This window comes from Sorex araneus, chromosome X, assembly GCF_027595985.1.
Source record: "Sorex araneus isolate mSorAra2 chromosome X, mSorAra2.pri, whole genome shotgun sequence".
Lineage (NCBI taxonomy): Eukaryota > Metazoa > Chordata > Mammalia > Eulipotyphla > Soricidae > Sorex > Sorex araneus.
Genome location: NC_073313.1, coordinates 13,148,401 through 13,173,608, shown reverse-complemented (window position 1 = coordinate 13,173,608; position 25,208 = coordinate 13,148,401). Strand labels below are relative to the sequence as shown.

General features: G+C 42.1%; 1 pseudogene; it reads left to right on the top strand.

Annotated features, from left to right (window-relative positions):
- Positions 1–16,223: 16,223 nt before the first annotated feature.
- LOC101549653 (60 kDa heat shock protein, mitochondrial-like) lies at positions 16,224–20,460 on the top strand (annotated as a pseudogene).
- The last annotated feature ends 4,748 nt before the right edge of the window (positions 20,461–25,208 follow it).

Sequence of the window (25,208 nt, the reverse complement as noted above, 5' to 3'; positions counted from 1 at the left end):
AGACTTATTGATGTTCTCTAAAATATAAGGTTGGCTGGTGCTGGAGTGAGATAGTACAGCAGATAAGGCAGTTGTCTTGTACATGGCTGACTATAGTTTGATCCTTGGCATCCCATATGGTCCTTCAAACACCACCAGGAATGATTCCTAAGTGCACATCCAGGAGTAACCCCCGAGCATCTCTGAATGTGGTACAAAAACAAGACAAAAAAAAGAAAGATTGAAGTAGATAACAATTTTTAGGAGTTCACCACCTTTAGGTGAATGTATATATAAGAAGAAACTCATGGGGCTAAAATGTGGTATCTTAATAGTTGTCTGAATGCCATCTGATTGCTGAGTGTGTGGCATTCTGGGAGGTTCCAGGTTTCTCCTTTACTGTCAGAATGAGAAGTAGGCTGAATCTAAGAAGTTAGTAATCCTGCCAAGGATGAAATCAATGATAGTAATGACCTGGAGTCTCAGCTACTTGGACTTCCACACCTGATTGGTTGATTTTTCTGAGCAAAACTGCAAAGGTATCCTTGGATAGATACCTTAGTTTTTCCTCAATCTATAAAAGGGTCACTGATACAGTGGGGGAGTCAGGCTGGAGAGATATTTTAGCTTACTTGGAACACATGCTTTGCATGCAGGAGGCCTAGCTCCAATCTTTGGCCTCACAAGGTCTCCCAGGTACCATCAGAATCAACCATCAAGTACCAAGTCAGGAGTAGCCCCTAGACATCACAAGTATGTCACCCCCCAAACAAAACTATATGAAGATAGCAGTTTGCGAAAGGACAATGCTATATTTTAAAAGGAAAACCCTTAGGGCATTTTGTAGTTTCCTGTGAGGGGACAGTAAATCCTAGAAATTTGGAAGGGATGTTTCCAGGCCCCCTTTAATTCTTCATCATCATCATCATCATCATCATCACCATCATCATCATCATCATCATCATCATCATCATCATCATCATCATCATCCTGTTGATCTTTGAATTTCTCAAGCGGTCTCAGTAACGTCTCCATTCGTCCTAGCCCTGAGACTTTAGGAGACCCCTCTTTACTCATCCTTCCCAAAGATACCTACTACATTGGAGGCTCTTTCAGGGTCAGGGGAATGAAACCCGGGATTGTTACTGGTTTTAGCATATGAATACACCATGGGGAGTTTGCAAGGCTCTGCCATGTGGGCAGGAAGCTCTCAGTAGCTAGCCAGGTTCTCCCAGAGGGAGCTTGGTTTTAAGTTTCTGGATGTGGGCAGTCCCTGAGTGTGACTGCCTAGCTACTGGGAGATGGGAAAACTGGGTGGAAGAGGCCCAGTCCCGAATCTAGCAGGCTTGGACGTCTCAGCCCCGGATCCCACACACCTGGGTTCCTCTGCTGGTTCCTTTATGTGTGAGACTCGTCCAAATGTGTGGACAGGGGCCCTGAGCATGGCTGTGGCTGGGCTCCAGATGTCTTTAGCCACAGGAGCGCTGCTGGGGTGGGGAGGGAAGCTGGAGTTCACCCCTTCCAAGGGTCCCGCCCTCCCCCCCCTCCCCCCCCCCCCCCCCCCCCCGCCAAGACAACCAGATTCAGGGGCAAGAGACTCCTGCTTTAATTGATATTCAGATTTTTGTTTTTAAAATCACAGCAGGTAGGTGTTTTGCCTTGAATGCAGCCCACTGGGTTTGATTCCTCTGACCCTCTCAGAGAGCCTAGCAAGCTACCATAGTATCCCGGTCTTACGGCAGAGCCTGGCAAGCTATCCGTGGCGTATTCAGTATGCCAAAAACAGTAATAACAAGTCTCACCATGGAGACATTACTGGTGCCCACTAAAGCAAATCGATGAACAGCTGGACTACAGTGCTACAGTGCTAAAATAAGAACCTTGGTGGGAAGTGCCCAGATGAATCTTGGCCCCAGAGGATAGGGAAAAGGAAATAAGAGTGGAGGGGAGAAAGAAAGAGACAGGTGAGAAGCAACGGGGCAGGGGTAAAGGGGAAGGGGGCAGCTCAGGGGATTCCAGGTACACAGGTGGTGGTAAGGAATGATAGAGTCAAATATTCAAATCAGAGTGACAACACTGAAATTAAGAGACCCAAACTTTTAACAACCCAACTTAGGTACCTGACAAGGGGGCAGACTGGGAGTGAGGATAAGGGACGGAAACTGGGAACATTGTTGGAGGGAGGTTGACACTGGTGGTGGGATTGGTGCTGTAATATTATGTCTGAAATTCAACTATGGATGACTTTGTCAATTTTGTGCTATAATAAAATTTAAAAAATAAAATCGGAACCTTAGTAACTTGAAGAGAAGAGTTTCTGTAGGCATGCACTTGAGGAGGAAGGAAATGACTTTAACAGAATTCAGTGTAGGGACTTTGTTAGTTAGGTAGTAGGGGATGGAGAAGACGAAGAGAAGATAACACAGAGGTAATCACTGCTGCTGGAAAAAATGGCTACTCTTTGGCTGCAGGATCAAATAGAAGTTGGAATTCTCAGAACCTACAATCTCCAAACAGACACGTGCAGAGCTGCATCCCAGATCTCCAAGGAGACAGCGGAGTTAGCTGGAGCTGCTACCTTTCAGGGGATGGAGAATAAGACTGGAATTGAAACCAACTTCCTGGAAGAAACTTCTCTCAAGGCAAAGAGGCATGGTTGCAGTGTCACCAGGACTAGCAAAAAGCTGGGAAGAAGTCTTGTCCTCTATCCTCTCTGCTTCTTCCTCCCTCTATGATCTTTTACTGGTTGAACCAACAGATGGCAAAGGTGCATCGGGGCTTGTAGCATTCCAGCTGTAGTATCCTAGGACAGAATTCAAGGAGAACTTGAACTGGGAGACTATATTTTCATAGTCTAATAAGACCCAAAAAAGAGGGTATGTGGTCCTGAGTGAGTTAGGGTAAAAGGCATCAGGATTGATAACACTAACAGTAGCAGGAAGCCATGAAGTAGACTCTTGTGTGAAAATAGTTCCTTTTTATTTTAATGTTTGATTTTTGGGTCATACGCAATGGTGCTCATGACTTATACCTGGTTCTGTGCGTGAAGATCACTCTTAGCATGCACAGGAAACCATATATGGTGCTAGGGATTGAACTCGTGGTCGGTTGCATGCAAGGCAAGCCCCTGACTTGCTCTACTATCTCTCCATACCACATGTGGGAAATAATTAAATTTGTCCACGTGAGCAGTAGAAGGCACAGATGGAACAGGGTCATTTGACTTGACCTCAAGACTGGGTTTGAAGAGGATTAATTTCAGTCATTATTCAATGAAGAGTTTTGTAAGGGAGCAGGTTTAAGACCTCACCAGTGTACATAGGCCATTAATAAAAATAAATTTCTGCATTTATGTTAAGCCTGGGAAACAACTTTTAAAAAATAAGTATTATAAATCTAATGCTATTGGAATTTAGGTATTATATAGTAGCACTGTAGCACTGTAGTCCCGTTATCCATCGATTTGCTCGAGCGGGCACCAGTAACACCTCCATTATGAGACTTGTTGTTACTGTTTTTGGCAAATTGAATACACCACGGGTAGCTTGCCAGGCTCTACCATGTGGGCGTATACTTTCGGCAGCTTGCTGGGCTCTCTGAGAGGGCCAGAGGAATCGAACCCGGGTCGGCCTCATGCAAGGCAAACACCCTACCCACCACTGTGCTATCACTCCAGTCCTTGGTGTTCTATAGTACGGAAATTAATTTGGATTATTCTGGTTTGGCATTAGGTAAAATGGAAAATTGGTGCCTTCTTCTAGATTTGAAGGAGGTAAGTAGGAAGTCAATGAACTTTTGATTCTGTTATCAAACTTTCATATTAATATGCATTCAGAGGAAGAGTTAGTGCTTAAATTTCCACTGGTTGGCCTCCCAATGGCCATATTTATGTTTTTTGGGTATATTTTGCTTTTTGGATCACACCCGGCAATACACTGGGGTTACTCCTGGCTCTGCACTCAGGAATCACCCCTGGTGATACTCAGGGGACCATATGGGATGCTGGGAATCAAACCCAGGTCAGCTGTGTGCAAGGCAAACGCCCTACCTGCTGTGCTATTGCTCCAGCCCCCAATGGCCATGTTTAGTGTATGCATATGGCCCTGCTCCTTTTGCTCTTAGTAGTGAGCACTGAGCATCTGAACTTTACTAATTTGAGGTCCTAATGCTTTGCTCTCATTTTCATTTAGCAAAGGAAATTTTGTTTCCACCTAGGGAAAGACACTCATATCTAGAATTTTTTTGAACCAAGATCTTAAACCACTCTCTTAAATGGATCTACTATTTCTACTTATTTTAACACCTTTAAAATTAAAAGAAGATCTATGTAGAAAAGTATGTGATCATCACAGATTCTGCATAAATAGGTTCTCAAAAGAACTATGCATAGTCACAGCTTTGTGGCTTTGGATGCCAATCTCACACGAAGTTCAGAAAAGGTCCATTTATGACCCTAAGTAGGATGAGTGGAAACACAGCGTAGGATTCGAATTGGGAGAAATTGTTGACACAAAAAAAAATATTCAAAATGTTCTAAATTAGATCCTGTTTTGTTTTACTTGATGGTGCCCTCTTTCAGTTAATCAGATCTCTTTAATATGTTCCCATCGGTGTTCCATTTTTTAAAATAAACTAATCATCATCATCATCATCATCATCATCATCATCATCATCATCATCATCATCCTGTTGATCGTCGAAGTTTCTCGAGCGGTCTCAGTAATGTCTCCATTCATGTTATTCCTGAGATTTTAGAAGCCTCTCTTTACTTGTTCTTTCCAATGGTGCCACATTGGAGGCTCTTTCAGGGTCAGGGGAATGAGACCCATCATTGTACTTGGTTTTGGCATGTGAATATGCCATGGGGAGTTTGCGAGGCACTCCCATGTGGGCAGGAAACTCTCAGTAGCTTGCCAGGTTCTCCCAGAGGGAGAACTAGATTATAAGATGTCTTCCAGGAACTTGGTTTTATAGTCTCTGGATCTTGGGCGTTGGTGGGCTTACACAGCACTGGGGGCAGTCCCTGGTGTGACCACCTAGCTACTGGAAAATGGGGAATCTGGGTGGAAGAGGCCCAGTCCTGATCCAAGTAGGCTTGGAGGTCTCAGCCCCGGATCTCACACACCTGGGTTCCTCTGCTGGTTCCTTCATGCATGAGGCTTGTCAGAACGTGTGGACAGGGGCCTTGAGCATGGCTGTGGCTAGGCTCCAGAGGTCTTCGGCCGCGGGAGCTCTGCTAGGGGCAGGGAAGGAAACTGAAGCTCACCCCCTCCAAGGGGCCCTGGGGAAGACAGCCAGGCACGGGGGCAAGACACTCTGCCTTTTAATAAAGTATGATTGGAATAACAAAGCTCCCGTGGCAGCAGGATTCGTACTTTCAAGATAAGTTCCTGAGAATGTCTAACCTTTTGGGCTTTGCTCTTAAAGTGTTAATGATTCAGCTTCTTCAGCTTCATGATAATAATGCATGTAGTGAAAGTACATTGAGAAATTTATTCCATTTTTTATTCCTGGCTGTTTCTAAAGCAGTTCTGACTGGTAATCTTTTTCTTCATAGCCAGGCTCTCAGGAAGTACCATGCCACATGTCCTCTTCAGACAAGCCCAGGAAGTAATTATAACTCTGTCACTTGTGAGTAATTAGGCTGGGCTGTATTTCGTCAGAACATCCACATTTATCATATCCAGAGGATATGCACACTTGTGTGGCAGAACAGCTGACACACCTGCGAATGAGCCTTTTCCTCACCTGCAGCCTGTTGGAGAGGGACTGTTAACGGGGAGGCAGATTTAGACGTCTTGGATCACAATCCAAAAAGGACTACAAAATCCTCTCTTGCAAATTTGTCTTTTAAGTTTTCCAGCTGGGGTCTCTGCCTATTGTTTATGTTAAAGCTCCTGAAAGCATTTCCATTTCAAGCTTTTGACCTTTCAGTCGAATCCTAGATTTCCCATGAAAGAAACCGGTCTAGGAGACTAAGACCGATGGTGACTCATCATTCTAGTTTCCTGGGACTCAATACCAAAACCAGTAAGTCCCAGGCAAACAAAAGTGAGCTGCTAACTGCAGATGGATGGTTGTGCTCCAGTAGGATTCCAGTACAAACTTCTCCAGTAACCTTCTTTGTTGCCCAGAGTCAATCTACTTGTGTAACAATAGGTTTAGCCGGGTTGTTGTTATATAATAATAGGAAGCAGTTCTGTTTTTCTGCAAATATAAACTTTGCATATACAGTATATATATATATGAGTGTGTGTGTATACACAGACATATACATATATATGTATGAACCAACAAATCCTGCACATCATTTGTTTTTCACATTTCTAAATGACATAGATAAAGATTATGTAACAGAAATTGTCTGTAGCCTCTCCACATATTTACTATCTGCATCTTTACAGAAGAGTCTGCTGCTCTCCTAAAATATATTTAACTGTAGAAAGAATCTTGTAGCCAAAAGAAGAGGCCCATTTTTTTTTCCTACTAGGATGAAATTTGCATCTTAATTACAAATTACCCCATTTTTACTCTATGGATGCTGTATTGTTTTGCCATACAGTGCTTTATGAGAAATGGAAAGTATTAATTTATATTTTTTCCTAAATTCATAATGATGAGTCATGGTTATTTTTCTCTCTGAATTAAACTGCATTATAAAAATTGCAGCGCCAAGCCCCTTTATTTGATATGAGTAAACCAGTCTAGGGACACAAAGGAACTTGCCAGAGCTCTTCCACAGCTAATTGGGCAAAGACCCAGAACGGAGAGCAGCAGAGGAGCCCACCTTTCTCTGCTCTGAACTCTGCTGCCATGCTGCTGTTCCTTGGTACCCAGCGCCAGCTCATCAATCAGGATGAGTGATTTGATTTTTAAAATGAGCCACTGCTAAGTGTGTTTCCAGGGCCGTCTCCCCGCCCAACTGTAGCTGCCTAGTCGAGACCTCCCCACTCTGCTATTGAGGCCGTATTTTCCCAGTTTTCTCGCCAGTAGAGCTGCCTCTGACAGTTGTGCTTTCGACCGTGTTTCCGGGCCGCCCTGTCACTGTGGCAGCATAGCAGCACTTTAGAATCCCTTGGTGTGTGTCTGTGTTTTTATTTTAACACCACCTTAGATATTCTGATTCAACCAGTTTGGAATGTGTTTGTTTTAATCTTTAATACAGCCTTAGATATTCTGATTCAACCAGCTTGGAGTGTGATTTGTTAAATTTTTAATACAGCCTTGGATATTCTGATTCAACCAGTTTAAGTGGGACCAAAAAATTGAGGATTTTTTAGGCTTGATTCTAATGTGAAGTGCAATGTTAGAATATATGACCCTGTTTTACAGGAAGTAAAACTATTTTTACAGATACTGAAATGTCTTCACCAGGCATCAGAACGGATTTTGGAAGTGTCTTAGATCTGACCCGTTGATTTTTAAGGGCTGGGGAAATATAAATTATGAATATTTAAGGAGGGAACGGAGAGCTAATACACTTGCCATGCATGTGGCCAACCCTGTGTGCATCCCTAGCATGGCACCACCAGGAGTGATCCCTAAAAGAAGCACCAGGTTGAGCCCAAAAACTTATTTAAAAGATTTTTAAGAGACAGAGATAAGTAGAGTGGGCAATGCACTTGCCTTGCATGCGGTAGACTAAAGTTCAATTTGGGGGACCGCTCCTGAGTACCCCAGAAGTGATCCCTGAGCATAGAGTGGGAGTAAGCCCTGAGTACAGCTGGGTGGTGGCCTCCAAACACACAGCAGTTTAAGAAAAAAACTATATACAACATAGGACAATTGAAGATTACATCAATTTAATTTGGTCTATATCTAATGTTTCTCTTTCTTCTTTTATTAATATTATTGGTTTTTGTTGGGGGCCAAACCCAGCAATGCTCAGGGTTTACTCCTGGCTCTATACTCAGGAATCCCTCCTGGTGGTGCTCAGGGGACCATATGGGATGCCAGGGATCAAACCCAGGTCTTCTGCATGCAAGGGAAGCGCCTTGCCCACTGTACTATCTCTCTGGTCATGTTTCTCTTTTTAAAACCCATTTTAATCATTTGCTATTTTTTCTGGCAACTGAAATCTAATTTACACTATGAAGAAGCTAGTTTTCTAAATCGGATACCAATAGATATAATAACTAGGGATCAGTAGCCCTTAGTGCTATGAATCTGGAGTTGTTTGATCAATATGCTGGTTGGACAGAACATTTGGAATCTAAGGAAAACAGTATTTTTCTATACATTTACATTTAATTATATGCACATGTCATATATAAGTGTATATGTTTATATAGAGAGAATTAGAAATACTCTGATTTAATACTAAACTTAATATTTTTTTGCTTTTTGGGTCATATCCAGCGGTGTACAGGGGTTTCTCCTGGCTCATGCACTCAGGAATTACTCCTGGCGGTGTTTGAGGGTCTATGTGGAATGCTGGGAATCAAACCTGGGTCAGCCACATGCAAGGCAAATGCGCTACTCGCTGTGCTATCACTCCAGCCCCTAAACTTAACATTTTTGATCCAGGAAAACATTAAATAACATGAAGCTATTATACCATGTGATTTTTTCTAAATTTTTGGGTCACACTCAGTGATGCTCAGGGGTTATTCGTAGCTCTGCACTCAGAAATTACTCCTGGCAATGCCTGGGGAACTATATGGGGTGCTGGGGATTGAACCCGTGTCAGCCACGTGCAAGGCAAACACCCTACCTGCTGTGCTATCACTCTGACCCCACCATGTGATTTTTAATTGCATTGCATTTATATTCACTCATAAAAATATATTTCAACAATGTATATTGTATCACATTGTATCATGTTGCCAAAACCTGTATATATATTTTGAAGCGAAAAGGAAGAATTCTTCAAGTTTTATGCCATTTGAAGTATATTTAAGACTCAACTGAGCATGAAGTGAAAGACATGTTGACTATATAAAAGTCAAATTATAGCACGTAGGAAAAATTTCACCCCTCTCTCAGTATACAATTTTCCAAGTTTTAACACCCCTGAGTTAGATCAGCTCTTTACAATAATACAGACAACTATGATAAATTGTACTTAGGCCCTGTTTTTTTCTAAATATAGCAAATGTGAAGATGTATGTCCCTCAAGGTGCTCATTTAACAATAGCAACTTGATGAGAATTTTCTAAAGATATTCAGAAAGAAGGCTATGGGGCAGTTTCTCGGTCCGGCACTATTGACACTTTGATCCAAATAAGTCATTGTTGAGGATGGGTGAGTAGGGGTTGTCCTGAGTCCCCAAAGATGTTTAGCAGCATGTCCTGGCTTCTACTCCCTAGAGACCAGCAGCTCACTCACCCTTTACTTGTGACGAGGAAAATTTTATGCAGACGTTGCCTAATGTCTAGAGGGGGCAAGTGCCCCTGGTTGAACACCACTGCTATAGAATTTCAAACACTGGCTTCAGACTCCAGAGAATGAAACTCCTTTAGGACAATAAGAATGGAAGGTTACTTTTTCATAAAATTTCAGTATAAAATATTAAGATGGCCAAGAACTGTGGCACTCACAGTGACTCAGCCTCTATAATGGTGTGAATAACTAACTCCTGCCTCCTCGTTATCATAAATTTTGGTTTCTAATAACACATTCAAGATCTGGCAGGGGGGCAGGGAGGAGAGGAAAGTAAGTTCCTTTGAGTCGCGGTTGAAGTTAAAATTGAAAGCATATCTTCATTGTCGCCAGAGAGAGGTTTTGATTGGGATGTGACTCTTGCTCGTAGATACACATCATCAGGGACAGTGTGTGTCGAGGGGGATGGGCAGGGGAGAGCAGATCAAGTAGCGGGGGTGGTGGTGCATGCAAGCAAATATGTCAGCCTCTGTCTATCATTGCAGCCCTGGCCCGATGATCATATTTTCTGCTTCTGTAAGCACCAATGAAACAAGGCTGTGGAGCCCTATCTTTTGTTGCATGCAGCATTTCCCACCACTGCACTACTTCTGATATGCAAATGAAAATCCCCGGGTTTTGTGCGACTGAAAAGGCTTTCAAGCACAATCAGTGGGTCAGATTGACAATTCCAACTTCTGTACTGCCACTCAGCTTTGCTGTGTGAGAGGCTTCTCTTTCCAAGAGTCCTTACTCACACCTTTCCTATGAGTGTGTATGTGCTCAAGAAAGGACAATTAACCATCTGGCTGTTTGTCTCAAGGAATGGACCAAACATAATGAACCTGTACCTTAGACATTACCAAGTGGCACATGATTGGCCCATCCACCGTGAGGCGAAGCCACAATGCCAGTGACTTGAATCTGAAAATGACACAGGGGCACCAGTTTGGAGCAAACGTTTGGTGCAAGTAACCCATGTAAGGCCTCGTAATGCCTGTTTGTTCATGTAAATCTGCACAGTGTAACTGCCAAGGCTTAAAAGTACTTTAAATAGATGTTCAGAATCAGAAGGTTATAGAATTATGAAACGCAAATTGACAAAAGTATTTTCTTTTCTCTTGTGTGGTCCGGTTATTTGCTCAGACTGTCTTCAGTATTCATGGGATTGAAATAAAAGATTCGGGCAAGGACAATTTCCTTTAGAATCATCTCTATTTTCAAGAACTATTTGATGGTTGTTATGTCTTTATGCAGGCCAACAAATACCAACTTTTTTTCAACCAAGTAAATCCATGCTCATAAGCTTTGACCCATTTCTCGTTCCAAATCCTAAAAGTTCCTACTAAAGCTGTTAACTGTTGCAATGAAATGCTGTCATTCTCCTTGAAAACCTGGATTATCTCTTGCCTGAGGTTTTTTTTTATTTAATTGTTATTGTACTGCCAGACTCTCTAATAGGTCATGAAGAAATAAAGAAGACTTAAAATACTGTTTCAGAACCTGGGATAAACGTTCACACCGAGGAGGCAGTACATAAGACATTGTGATGAATACATGATGAAAATGCACGTGGAACTGTAAGAACACAAAGGAGGTAGGAAACAATCCAGGGGATGTCAAGGAAGACTTTCTGGAAGAAGTGATGTCACTGAATCAAAGTCAAGTACCATAAAGTAAGGAAAAATGATATTAAATGAAATACTAAGCAATGGACTTATCTGTTTATCAGGAGAAGTTAAGTATTGAAATAGTGCTAGAATTTATGTGGTAAATGTAGCAGTGAAGTTGTGGTTTTTTATTTGCATCATATTGAATACCCATTGGTAGAGAGTGGCAGGAAGCAGAAGTGCTGTATTCCATGCAGCCTTTCAGAGACCAGACTCCTTCCATCTTCTAACATTGTGGATCCCTCTACTGAATTTCTGTCTTTCTCTTTCCCAGGTGGTAAGTCCCAGGAATGTCCTTAATATGACAAAATCTAATTCTTGCTGTGATGGAACTACTCTAGTGGACAAAAAGAAATTGAGTGGAAAAAAAATGAGGGAGCAAACATAAGAGAAACATAACTTACTTAAATGAAGAGAAAAACTCTCTGGAGAGGTAACATTTAACCCAACATATAAATGAAAAGGAGGAGCTAAGTAAGAATATTAGGGGAGGACATTATAGTCAAACAAAAGAGTTAAAGCCAAGCTCTTTAGCTGGGAATAAGCTAGCTGGATTCCAGTAAGCTAGCTGTTTGGGGAATAAGTCCAGCATTTCTAAGTGTAGAAAGAAAATGGCTGAATAGGCAGGTGGCATCTCAGAGGTACACAGAGCTGTCCTTTCGGGAACATTGTGGACTAGATTAAGAAAGTTGGATTGGGTCGAGGTCGCGGCCGTGCAAACTCATAGAATCTTCATTCTCAGCAATGAAAAGAAATTATTAAATGATGCATTTTTGGCAGGCCTGATTGTCGGGGGAAAATTCCAAACAATAATAGTGAGTTCTCTATTGAAATATTGAATGTATTCAAAGTAGAGAGAATAAAATAAAGATCATTAGCTACTTAGGTGGGGGCTGGGTGGGAGGGGGGTATATTGGGGTTCTTAGTGGTGGAACATGTGCACTGGTGAAGGGATGAGGGTTCAATCATTGTATGACTGAGACTTAAACCTGAAAGCCTTGTATATTTTTCTCATGGTGATTCAATATAATAAAATAATTTTTTAAAAAATAAAGGAAAGTTGGATTGGGACCAGAGTGATAGTACAATGTGTAGGGCATTTACCTTGCAAATGGCTGACCGGGGTTTGATTCCCATCATCCCATGTAATTCCCCGAGCATCGTCAGGAGTAATTCCTGAGTGCAGAGTCAGGAATAACCCCCCTGAGCATCACCGGGTATGACCCCCAAAGCCCAAAAATATCTTTAAGAAAGCTGGATTGGGCTGGGGTAAGGACCGTGACTCAAGTAGTAAAGCATATACCTAGCAAGAACAAGATCCTAGGTATGCTCCCAGTTCTGCATGGCACCCATGTTCTGCCAGGATAGCCCTCGTGACCCCTGAGCATTGCCACCCTGGCTCTGTTAGTCCTCAAGCACCACACTACCTAGGGGAGCTGAGCACCACACTATCAGATCTTCAAGTTATAAATAGCTATTACATTTGAGCAAGGAACTCTACGATATAATTTAAGTTTTTAGAAATGAATTTGTAGGGACTGGAGTGATAGCACAGCGGGTAGGGTGTTTGCCTTGCATGCAGCCAACCCGGGTTCAATTCCCAGCATCCCATATATATATCCCATACATCCCCTGAGCACCGCCGGGGTAATTCCTGAGTGGAGAGGCAGAAATAACCCCTGTGCATCACCAGGTGTGACCCAAAAATAAATAAATAAATAAATAAATAAATAAATAAAAGAAACTAATTTGTAGAAGCAAAGAAAACCTGTTAGGAGTCCCTTGTATAGTTTGAGTAGCAAATAGTGGTGACAAGTGGGTTTAGGTGATATTAATGGAGCAATGGAGAAAAATATGTAAGAGAGAAGAAAATAGAAAAATTTTTCAGGTCATAGAGGAAGGAAATATTTCACTTTTATTTGATCTTTACATCTCCCAACCTTAGCGGACTATTTAAAAAACAATCTCCAATTGAAATTTGTTTGGTCAAATCAATATATAACCACTGACCATATCCCCGCAATGCACTTTTGCATAAAATTTATTTAGCAGACATGCAGAATCAGTGAAATGGCCAATAGTTGGTGGATTCTGTAGTAAACTCCCTAAAATGAAGTCATTTTTAAGATGGAGACATCTGAAGCCAAGAAAATTGATTTGTGGCTTCAAGTACAAAGATCTGATTGGTATAGCAGACAACTTACTCTAGAGAGTGAATCAAAAATATGCCAAGCAAAGAAAACAAAAGCAGAACTAAATGGCCCCCTGTCAAACAAAAAAAGCTTCTGTGCTGGGAAATGGGGGGTAAAATCAAGACACTATGCTGGATAGGGGAAATTATTTGCTCATAATACATTGGACAAAGGGCTAATATATAAAGCATTCACAAAGCTCAACAATAACAAAAAATAAATTATCAGCAAATGGGGAAAGGAGCTGAGCACGCATATGTTCTTAAAAATAAAAAAAGACATTCAGATGGTCATTGAGGCCTGTGAAATAAGTGTTAGCATCACTGATTATCAAGAGATGCTGTCAGCTTCTTGGACGTGTGGGTTTGAATTCTATGGTGTCTAATCATGCCAATTATGTCATTAACTAGTGGAATTGTTATTCCTTTTGAGATGTGTGTACCTACATTGTGCTAGCCTTTGGTGAATTCAAAGAGAAAGAAAGCCACTAGGCATAAGGAGACAGCAGCAAGGGATGGTTTAGCCTCATGTATCAGCAGCACAGAGGGTAGAGAAATCCCAGTCGGGGCAGTGGTTCTCGTGTCTATTGAAGTCATTGTGGAAACTTAACCAAAATCCCAAGGCTATGGACCTACCCTCAGCCCAGCAGATGAGAAACTCTGAGGGGGGGTGCGACCTAGCCTAGGCATTGGTGCTTTTGTAAAGCTTTTAGGAGATTCAGAGTTGAGAAGCAGAGTTGAGAACCTCTAGCATAGAGAATGCTGTTTTCTGTGTCCTATCCCTCACTCCCATCCTTCAATGCTAACCCTGGAAGTGCCTATTTTCTGTCTCATGCAGTTTTCCACTAAAACTTGGTTTCTTTCTTCCCTGCTTTGTACTTCATCTGTGTATCACTGGTGGCTCCTGATCTGGTTAGATTAAGGCAGTTTATGGTTTTGCCTATCAGGTGGAAGAGGATTACAGAGGGCTTCTCTGGTAAACCACACCATAGTGTTTCCTTCCCTCCGAGGGAAAACCAAGTTAAAAATGGTTAACAGGAAAGCTAGTTGAAGGAGATAACAATTATTAGTGGTTGTATTCATATTACATGGGATTATTCAGTAGCAAAAGGCCAGCCTTTCAGAAAGTCTGTTTAGTTTAATGAAACAGAAAAGAACCATTGGTTATGCTTTTTTATGGGGTGGAAAAACCTATATTTGGTTGTGCAGCCAGAGTTGAGAACTACTAGCATAAAGAATGCTGCCTTCGTGTCCTATTCCTAACTCCCACTCTTCAATTCTACCCCCTGGAAGTGCCTATTTTCTGTCTCAGAAAGTTTTTCACTAAAACTTGGTTCCTTTCTTCCCTGCTGAGAGTAGGTGCCCTGGCCCCTCTATAGAAATGCTGTGGGCAAAGATGTTTCAACAAAAGAAAAACTCATTTCGTTATCTTTTCAAGAGATCAAAACATATTGCCTGCATCATCCTTTATTTTCTAAGAGACCACAAAGGAAACATAACCTCGTTTGCCAAACACTAGGAGTTTAGTGGGGCTGGCGCAGAGGCTTTTGTTCCCTGCAAATGCTCTATTCCTTCTTCTGTGGCTCCAGGTTCTCATGACCTTCGAGAACTCACCCTTCCAGTGCACGTGGCTTTGGTTTTCTGTTGGCTTGTTCTTTCCTACAGCATGATCTGCTGCAGGATACGTATATTTTCAGCCCAGGTTGTGCTTGATTGTTAGCCAGGAGCACCAAGGCACTCGGCACTACTTATTTTGTGGCCTTTTCCCTGGCAACTGTTCCCACCTCATTCCCACAGAGGGGATCCATTAACATGGAGGGTGCTTTCAGCTGGTGGCACTGGCCTTGACTCTCACTGTGATAGTACTTTCGCTCAGTGTTTTTGAACCGTTGGCTGGGGCGGACCTAATAACATCCCTGGTCTCACCACTAGGTACTGGTAATTCAGAGCCCTCCTCTGCGGAGGCCACTGGAAACATCTACGTTGTCAGTGGGGGTAACATCACCCCCTGGTTCATAACAGTAATTCCACCCTGAGACAGCTGAAGGGCTTGGAGTATGTTTGCTGAGGAGGGAAGAGGCAAGTGATTGCTGCAGTGAGACATTTCTTGAGCAGCTGTGTGGGTGTTGTGGAGAAAAGAAATATGAAGCGATTCTAGATCAGTGAAATTTATGGCACTAGGCAACAGGTGATGGAGGCTTGACAGGAATATTAGCAGTGCGGATGAGAGGGATGGATGGGAGAAATGTTTGAGAGAGTCAAGGCCAGTTGAGGGCTTGAGAAGTGGGTGGTTGCGTGGAAAAGGTCAGTAGCCTAACTTGCTCGTGGCTTCCCGGAGGCTGGCCCTCAGTGTTATGTGCTGAGACATTAGGTACTGGAGTGGGATGCAGGGTGGAAAAGGCTGGCATCAGGAGACCAGCCTCGAGCAAGTTAGATTTGGGTTCCCAAAAGACAGTCCAGCAGAGATAGTGAGGAGAAAACTGATTGATTCTCAGTCTTTTCACTCAAAAAGAGTAGGAGAAGCAGATTTGGTCTGAATAGAGATTACATTTGAAGCTATAGAGAGGCAAGTGTAGGTGGAAAAGAATTGAGAGCTCCGTGCTGTTGGCAGGCCTGTCATTTCAAACTATTTTCTATGCTTCCTGATTCCCACCAAGAGATTAATGGCAGCAAATTCAAAGTGGGAAGAGGTTAATGGAGCCTTCCAGTGGTCATATTTAGCATTCAGCCCTATTACATTTGTCTTCCAAATAAGTAAGAATTAATATGACTGCCAAGGGGACAGGCTGGGGGGAAGGTGGCAGGGAATTTAGGGTCACTGGTGGAGGGAAGGGGACATTGGTGGTGTGATTGATGTTGGAACATTGTTTGCCTAAAATAACTCTATTATGAATAACTCTGCAAATCATAGTGTCTTAATAAATTTTTAATAATAAGAAAATAAAATCCAAAACATACCACACAAAAAGAATTCATTTTACCCATGATGTTTGGGTCATACACATTTTGTTGGAAAACCCTAAATGGAGGCCAACACAGCAGGGAAGATTGCCGTGATCAGGAGCCATGGTATGTGTGCCTTGACACAGAGTAAATGAAATAGTGCTCGATAGTTTTATTTCAGAAGGTGGAAAACTATGCCTTGTGTTTTAAAATGTCTTTCCAAAATGTGGTAGTTTTCAAAAGCTAAACATCCCAACAACCACATACTCTACCCAGAAGAAGCAGCCTCAGTCTCCCAACCTGTTGTGTCTACACCCTAACTGTACTTTCTGGACAATTCCATAAGACCCACAAAAAATCCTTAGTAATAGAGCCAGGGAAGTAAGTGTTTATTTTTTATTCATGACTGCAAAAATATCCCATCAAAAACAGTAATACTCTTCCTTTGATCGTGGTGCAAACACAATGCACCCCGTTCATTTTAACCCTTATGATGAAAGAAATTCAGATCAGGAAATTCAGACTTTGTGACAAATGTGGAAATGGTGGAATCAGATAGAACACAGATTATTGGATTGACTCCTAAACATTAACTTCATCCAGGGTTCCCGGCCAGAGGATTTAACATGAGGCAACACAAAATAAAGACCATCAGAGCATGGTGGTACCCGCAGACCCGTGCCAGCTATATATGGAGACAGAGGACAGTGGAGTTCTCTGGCCAGTGTTTATCTCCTAAGTGGCCCTGACGTTCTAGACTCCAGGATGAAGATCCTGTTTGATGAAAGCAAACAGATTGGTGCCTAGGGGCCACCTGTCAACTTTGCTCCCAACTGGTTTCCATGGGGCCTCCTTTCCGTGGGACTCTGTCGCCACTTGTCAGATAAAACATGGAATTTATTTCCAGCAGAAGTGAACTGAAAGGGAGGGAGAAGCCAGATTGTCATCTCCTTCGAGCATTTGTAGACAGACAGCTTTTAAATAGAAGTGTAGACGTGGGATTCTGAAGGCTGCCCGGGAACACGGCGTCCTGGTCAGAGACTCCTCTCCAGAGAGAAACTCCTGTTCTGCCTCTTGAAGGGCTCTCGGGGGAGGGTGGTGTGCAGGAAAAGGCTGGTTTCTTCCTTTCGTGTGAAATTGTAATGTCACGTCAGCCAAGCCGCCGGCCTCCAGGCTGATTGGCTGCTTCATTCCCGTGGCATACAGAGTCCAGGAAGCAGGTGGTGCACGTGCCTTTGGGCTGGGAACTGAGATGATCCTGCAGCGCTCCTCGATCTTAGAACCATCCTTCAGAGATTCAGATAATTGGTCCGGGCTGTGGCCTGGCCATGGGATTAAGAGTTCCCTGATGACTGCAGTGACTGCAGTGTGCAGCCCAGGCTGGGATTCATTGATCCAGAGGGATGGCAGGCCCTTTGCAGCAACCACAGGAGGCGTGGGGCTCTGGTCTTGCCATTTCTCCAGTGGGTCGGGTTCAATAACTAGAGCAACTAGTTCTTTTTCCTAATAAACTGCACAGGTGTAGACCCATACTTTCCCTGAGCAGTAGAGGGAATCGTACAGATTTTTCTTTGTGACTTTCCTCTCTGTGTTGTCTCCATGTTTGCATTCGAAGGGAGAACTAGTGATCTCACAAGTCTCTGATTCAGTCTATTATTATCATTATTATTATTATTATTATTATTATTATTATTATTATTATTATTATATAAAGCTAGTCCCTGTGTTCAGTGATAGGAACTCTGGCTGGTAGCTCCTTTTATCCTTGAGGTCCTGCTGATAGCTAATGAAGCCATGGGGTGTTGCTGAGATAGCATTCCATGAAGAAACTGTACACAAATAACAAGAGCGAGTGTATGAACCATTATGCTGCATGCATTCTGGCATGACTGTGTTGGACTCTGGCAGGGACCCTCACCCCTCCCCTGAGTTAAGGTAGCTCCAGCTCTTCTGTGTAGAAAGGGGTTGGTATCATTTAATATGACAGATACAGAATATGTGAACACACTCCAAGTGTATAAAGGAAGGTGTTGTTATCGTTACTAGTCTTCTACGTGTCTGAGCATCCCATATGCCTACAGAACCTTAGCTTTGCTTGCTCTGGGCTTTTATAAGACCATTTTCTACATATTATATATAGTTCATCACTCCTCTACCTTTCCTGCATATACCATTCTCAGTGTTCCAGTGAAGATGCAAATTCTATAGATCTGGATGGGACCCAGGATTCTACATTTCTTCTATTTTTTTTTCAGTTTCAGTATCTCAGGTGATTCTGAGGCTAGCAATCCATGGACTACATGTCTAGTGAACGTTATTAATCCTCATAATATATATTTTGTATATTTGGGGGGATATCTAACCTGCGACTCAAATATAAACATGTCAGATGGGTGTGGTGTTGGAATTATATCCATGAGAAAGCATTATCGATAGTACTGTAAACCAAACAATTAAAAATGAAATTATGCATTCAATGTTACCTCAAACATGATAAGGAACATCACTTTAAAATATTGAGGGACACTTGTCATCACCCTCAGCCTGTCTTTCTGCCTGCATGCTCTGCTGCTTTCTCACAGAAACGCTTCCCTTACCCAGTCTTCTGCCAGATTCTACAGCACTGGCTCCTCATCTCACTTGGCCTTATGCCAAAGATATCAAATTTGACGCAGATGCCCAGGCCTTAAAGCAACAAGGTGATGCTGTAACTGTGACTCTGGGGACAAAGGGAAGGACCGGGATTAGTGTGCAGGGTTGGGGAATTCTCAAAGTAACCAGAGATGGTGTGACTGCTACTTAGTCTATTGACTTAAAGATAAGTATCAAAATCATGGTGCCAAACTTTTGAAAGTCGTTGCCAATAGCAAATGAAGAGGCTGGGGATGGTACCATTACTGCTACCATACTGTCACAGTCCATTGCCAAGGAGAGCTTTTAAATGATTAGCAAATGTGCTAATTCAGAGGAAGTCAGAAGAGGTGTGATGCTGTAATTACTGAACTTAAGAAACAGTCTCAACCTGTGACAACTCTTCAAGAAATTGCCCTGGTTGCTACAGTTTCTTCAAATGGCGACAAAGAAATTGGCAGTATCATTTCTGAAGCAATGAAAAAGGTTTGAAGAAAGTGTATGATCACAGCAAAGGAACAGCAAACCCTGAATGATGAATTAAACATTATTGAAGCCTTGAAGTTTTACTGGGGATATATTTATCCATACTTTATTATTACTTCAAAGGGTCTGAAGTGTGAATTCTAACAGATGCTTACGTTCTATGGAGTAAAAAGGAAATTTCTAGTATCCATTTCATTGTACCTGCTCTTGAAATGACAAATGCTTACTGCGAGCCCTTGATCATAATTGCTGAGATGTTGATAGCCAGCCTCTCTGTAGACTTGTTTTAAATAGACTGCAGGGTTGGAGCAATAGTACAGCACATAGGGCATTTGCTGTGTACAGAGCCAACCCAGATGCAATACCCAGCATTCCATATGGTCCCCTGAGTGCTGCCAGGAGTGATCCCTGTGCAGAGCCAGGAGTAAGCCCTGAGCATCATTTTGGTGTAGCCCCAAAATAAAATAAATAGGCTTAAAACTTGATATTCAAATCATAGCAGTTAAGGTTCCAGGTTTTGGTGACAATAGAAATAACCAGCTTGCAAACAGGGTTTTTGCTACTGGTAGTGTTGTATTTGGAGCAGAAGGATTGATTCTAAACCAAATTTTGAAGATGTTCAGCCACATGACAGGAAAAGTTGGAGACACCACTATAACTAAAGATACTGCGGTGCTCTTGAATTAAAAAATGACAAGAGTCCAATTGAGAGACATATTCAATTAATCACCAATCAATTAGATATCACAAGTGGTTAATGTGAAGAGGAAAAATTGAACGAATGTCTGGCAAAACTCTCAGATGGAATGGCTGTGCTGAAGGTTTTTGAAACAAGTGATGTTGAAGTGAACAAGAAGGAAGAGTTACAGATGCCTTCAGTGATACCCCAGCGGCTGCTGAAGAAGACATTTTTCTAGAAGGGGGTTATGTGTGTTCAGTGCATTCCAGCTTCAGAGTCATCCACTTCAGCTAATGAAGATCAGAAAACTGACATATAACGATGAAAAGAACACACAAGGTTCCTGCATGACCATTTCTAAGAATGCAGGTGTTGAAGTATCATTGAGGTTTAGAAACTTTTGCAGAGTTTTCCGGAAGTTGGTTGTTTTGTGAGTATGGTAGAAAAAAGGAATCACTGATCCAACGAAGGTTGTAAGAACTACTTTACTGGATACTTTGAATGTGTGGTCTCTCTGTTAACTATAACAAAAGTTTTGTTATAGAAATTTTAAAGAAAATTCTGCAATGGATTTAACGGGAAATGATAAAGGAAGTGGCATATTCTAATTCTTAGAACAGGCTTCACTGTTATTACTGAACAGTGAGAAAAAGCTCAAGGTATATACGCATAATAACTTCAGAGCAGTCAGTTGAAGGAAATAACAGGAAAAGGCTGGCTGGCTGGTGGTTTTTTAAAAGTGTATCATAGTTTTGGTCACGTGTGTATAATAATGTTAACATTTATTATTTTGATGTAGAGTTACCATAACTCACCATCACCAAAGTAAAGTTGGATGATGTTTAAGAAAATCACCATAATCATCAGTTTACTGGTTTCAGTTGACAACATATAATGGTTTGCTGCTGTAAGTGTTCATGCACATTGGTCATTAGTTTTGTCACTGTCACTGTCATCCCATTTTTTCATCGATTTGATCAAGCAGGCACCAGTAACGTCTCTATTGTGAGACTTGTTGTTACTGTTTTTGGCATATTGAATACACCACAGGGAGCTTGTCAGGCTCTGCCTTGCGGGTGGCATACTCTTGGTAGCTTGCCAGGCTCTTGAAAAGGGATGGAGGAATCGAACCCAGGTTGGCAGTGTGCAAGGCAAACCCTCTACCTGCTGTGCTATTGCTCCAGCCCTATTAGTTTTGTATTTTTATAAAGGGAAATTTATACATTCAAAATAAATAAAACAGCTAAGAAAAATCCTGGAGTAAATACCATTTTAAAAAATATAAATATATGTACCATATATTACTTTCACAACTTTAAATCAAGTTTTAAAGATATGCAAATTGCAGGCTGGAGATACAGTCCTGGGGGTAGGGATCTTGCTTTGAATGCAGCAAACTCTATTGGATCTCAGCCCTGCATATGTCCCCTGAGAACTGCCTGGAGTGACCCCTGAGCACAGAGCCAGGAGTAAGCCAGGTTGACACCCCCACCCCAAAGAAAAAGTTTTGTAGATTGGGACCTGGGGCAGCATAGAGACAAAAAGCACGTACCTTGCAAGCACGAGGCAATGGATTTGATCCCCTAGCCCACCCACCTGTGTCAAGTGCAGTCCCAGAAGTTATGCTCTTTAGGACCCCTAGTGCCACAACAGTGCTCTGCAGCTAAGCGTGTGAGCAATGCAGTGAAATTAGACACACCTGCCATGAACAAGGAGCAAAAACAGGTCTGCAGCCACCCAGTGAGCACATGCGTGAACATAATCAAAGTGTAAGGCCCTCTCCCAGAAAGCACCATAGCCAATTAAGAGTGTGATCACCGGTGAACACCATATCCCAACATGCAAGAACTACAGCCAAGTGTGTGTGATCCTGGTTCATCACAACTACAGCAACAAAGGGAAGCGAGGGGAATGTTTCACAAATTGACCATTTTTATTGCTCATAGGGTCTTTCTATAACCACAATCTATGGGGAAGAAAACTCGTGAACTTAAGAGACAAAATACAGAAGAGTTTCTTTCTCTACTGTGCAGAAAATGGTTTTGTTTCCATCTGAAGCACAATTACTTTTATTCTATGAATCCTTGGTGTTCCTTGAACTCTAGATCTTTTTCTTTACAATGTTCCTTCCCCATTGTACAGTAGAGACTTCACCAAATGTTAATATCAGTACTCCTTGCTTTTCTGTTTATTTCTTTCCACCCCTGTTGGACAGATTATAAACACTCTGTTTTTCTGTCTCTGGATAGTAATGATAAATTTCCTGTTTATGCGTCACAAGTAGCTTCTATTACTTATCATTAGCCTTAACTTCTCTGTATGGTCATCAGTGCCTCTCACTACCTCAAGGTTCCATTCTCCCCATTAGTAATTGAAGCTCAAATTTAAATATTTTATCTTCGCAGTTGTGTTACCATATTTGATGACATGATATTATGGCACTAAGCTAATTGCAGAATGTATGTGTGCTGTCTATTACGGTGGGACAAATTACTCCCATGGAGCACATAAACAACACTTATCTCACACGTTTCGTGTGTCAGGAATTTGGGAGTGGCTTTTCTGGGTCCTCTGGCTCAGGGTCTCTCACAGGCTGCAATCAAGGTATTGGCTGAAAGTGGTCGTTTTTCAAGGCTGATTGGAGGGGCATTTAGTTCCCTGTGGGCTGTTGAGCATTGACCTCTCTCTATTCTTTGTCATCTGTGTCTCACCGTAGAACAGCTCACTAAATGGCATGTTGCTTCATCAGAGAGAGCAAGCAAGAGCAAGAAAGAAAGTTTAAATAACAATACTTGGGACTTACTCTTAGAAGTGATGGGCCATCACTTTTGCCATATTATATTTGGCAGGAACGAGTTTCTAGGTCTGAGTCTCACTCAGGGAGGAGGAAATACAGCAAATAGAGATCATGGGATCATTTGGGAAGCTGCCAACCATGGTACAATGTTATAACATGATATGAGATTAAATTAATGTGAATTTAAATAGCAAAGTTTTGGGAGAGCATTGCTCTTTACTTGTTTATTCTCAAACATCAATACCATACCGAAAGTCAGAGAAATCTAATCTAGCACTGTGTATAATGTAATGAGTCTAAGAAAATACTGAAAATGTCTACTATATTCTGAATTATTTTTAAGACTATGGTAGAGTTATATCAGGGTATCCAATGAAATCCTGGAATAAAAATCTTTTTTTGTAATTTTATATATTTTATTTTCATAAAATAGTTATCAATAGTTCATTACAGATAATATTCAAACACCAGCCCCACCACTAGGCACAATCCCACCGCAATAAGAAGGAAGTGTGTGAAGGTTGTTGTATTTAATTCTGAAGCCATTTAAGCCCATGTACAAGAGAATACAAGCAAATATGTTAAAACCAAACAAATGTGTGCTACTTTTGGTACATGAGTGGGCTAGAGTATATGAGGTCCAGGAAATTCTGTGTCGTGCTCTTCCAGGAGTTTTAGTTTATAGTCTCTGGGTTTTGGCCATTAATGAGTTTACGTGGTGCAGGGGCAAGGGGGACAGTTTGTGGGTGTGACTGCCAAGCTACTGGAAAACTGGGGAGCTGGGAGGAGGAGGCCCAGTCCCTATCCAAGGGGGCTTGGAGATCTCAGTCACGGGTCCCTCATACCTGGGTTTTTCTGCCGGTCCACTCTTGGGTGAGGCTCATCTGAGCATGTGGAGAGTGGTCTTGAGCATGGTGGTGTTTGGGTTCTGGAGGATTTTGTCTGCCAGGTTTCGGCTTGGGTCGGGGAAAGAAACTCACCCCACCCCTCTCTGAGGTGCCCCAGTGAAGACAGCCTGGCGCGAATATTCAGCATCCATAAAAATCTTTTCAATAGTTAATGACTGATTTTAGGTAAATATAATAAAAACCAGGATAATGTTTTGACTGAAAGTTTAATTTTTCTAAAGGTTTTTGATTGGAATGTCTTTATGTTTTTGTTTGTTTTTTGAACTATAGTGTAGGGATCAGAATATGAAATCCCTCATATCACTTTGCCATAAGAATCATTTGGAGCTGGGAGCTACAACGATACACCACAGCAGGTACAGTGCTTGCCTTGTGTGTAGCTGACATGGATTCGATCCCCACCAACCCATATAATCACCAGAGCCCCTATCAGGAGTGTTGCAGAGCCCTGAGCAAGTCCAGCTGTGGCCCCCAAACAGCAGTTAATAAAATAACTTCTTGGAGCCAGAGAAAGTTGACAAATAGCCGATGCCCAAAATCATGCCTGCCCTCCTCTCCACTGTCTTAAAATAAAGGACATAAAATTGAATTTGTAAAAGTGTTTCCCTCTTATTCCAGGATGAAATGGTCAACTCTTGGGCTAGGACAACTCTACAATTAGCAACCCAGAAAGAGTAATAAGAATCTTAAGGATAAACTTTACCAAATGACCCTTACCTTCCTGTAGTTTCACATATTTACCTTCCCACAGTCATCACCCCTAAAAACTTGACTTTTTAAAAAAATCTTTTCACCTGTCTGTAAATTTACTGGACTTTTTGTTGTTGTTGAAATAATACGAAAGTCCCACATTCTAGACTGCCCTGTTGAGTTCCTGTACAACACTCTGCTTCTGTTTTCCCTTGTAACTCTGCCTTTTGTTCATTAAATGTCCAGGGCCAAGACTGCACAAGCTAGCAGGGTAGAAGAGATGTTTCTTGGCCCTCTGCCAAGATGTGACCCAAGCGGCCACACATGTGTGGCCTCTCCGTTGCTGAATGACCATGATCCCAGAGGCCACCTATCTACTTTTGGCACCAGCAGCTTCTTGCAGAAATATCTCTAGACTGTGAACTAAGCCACGGCCCCATGGCTCCCCAGGAGGGGGAAAGTTTTTCTCTCTCGGCTTTTCCTTTCCGGGGGTGGGGAGGGGAGTGGGCGGCGTGGCGACCGCCATCTTATAAGGATGACTAAAGAGAGGTTTGAGCTTGCAATGATGCAATTTCTGGCAGAAATTTCCCTGGACTAAAATATTAAAATACAGAAATCCAAAACCTCTTCATATCACTTCATTCTCAGCAATGGAAAACAAATTATCAAATGCTTCCTTTTCAGCAAGTATGATTTTGGGGGAGAAACTCCAAACAATAATAGTGAGTATTTTGTTGAAATATTGAATGTATTCAAAGTAAAGAAAAATTAAAGTGAAAATTATCAGCTACACAGGTAGGTGGGGAGGTAGGGGTGGGATGGGAGGTATACTGGGATTCTTGGTGGTGGAACATATGTACTGGTGAAGGGATGG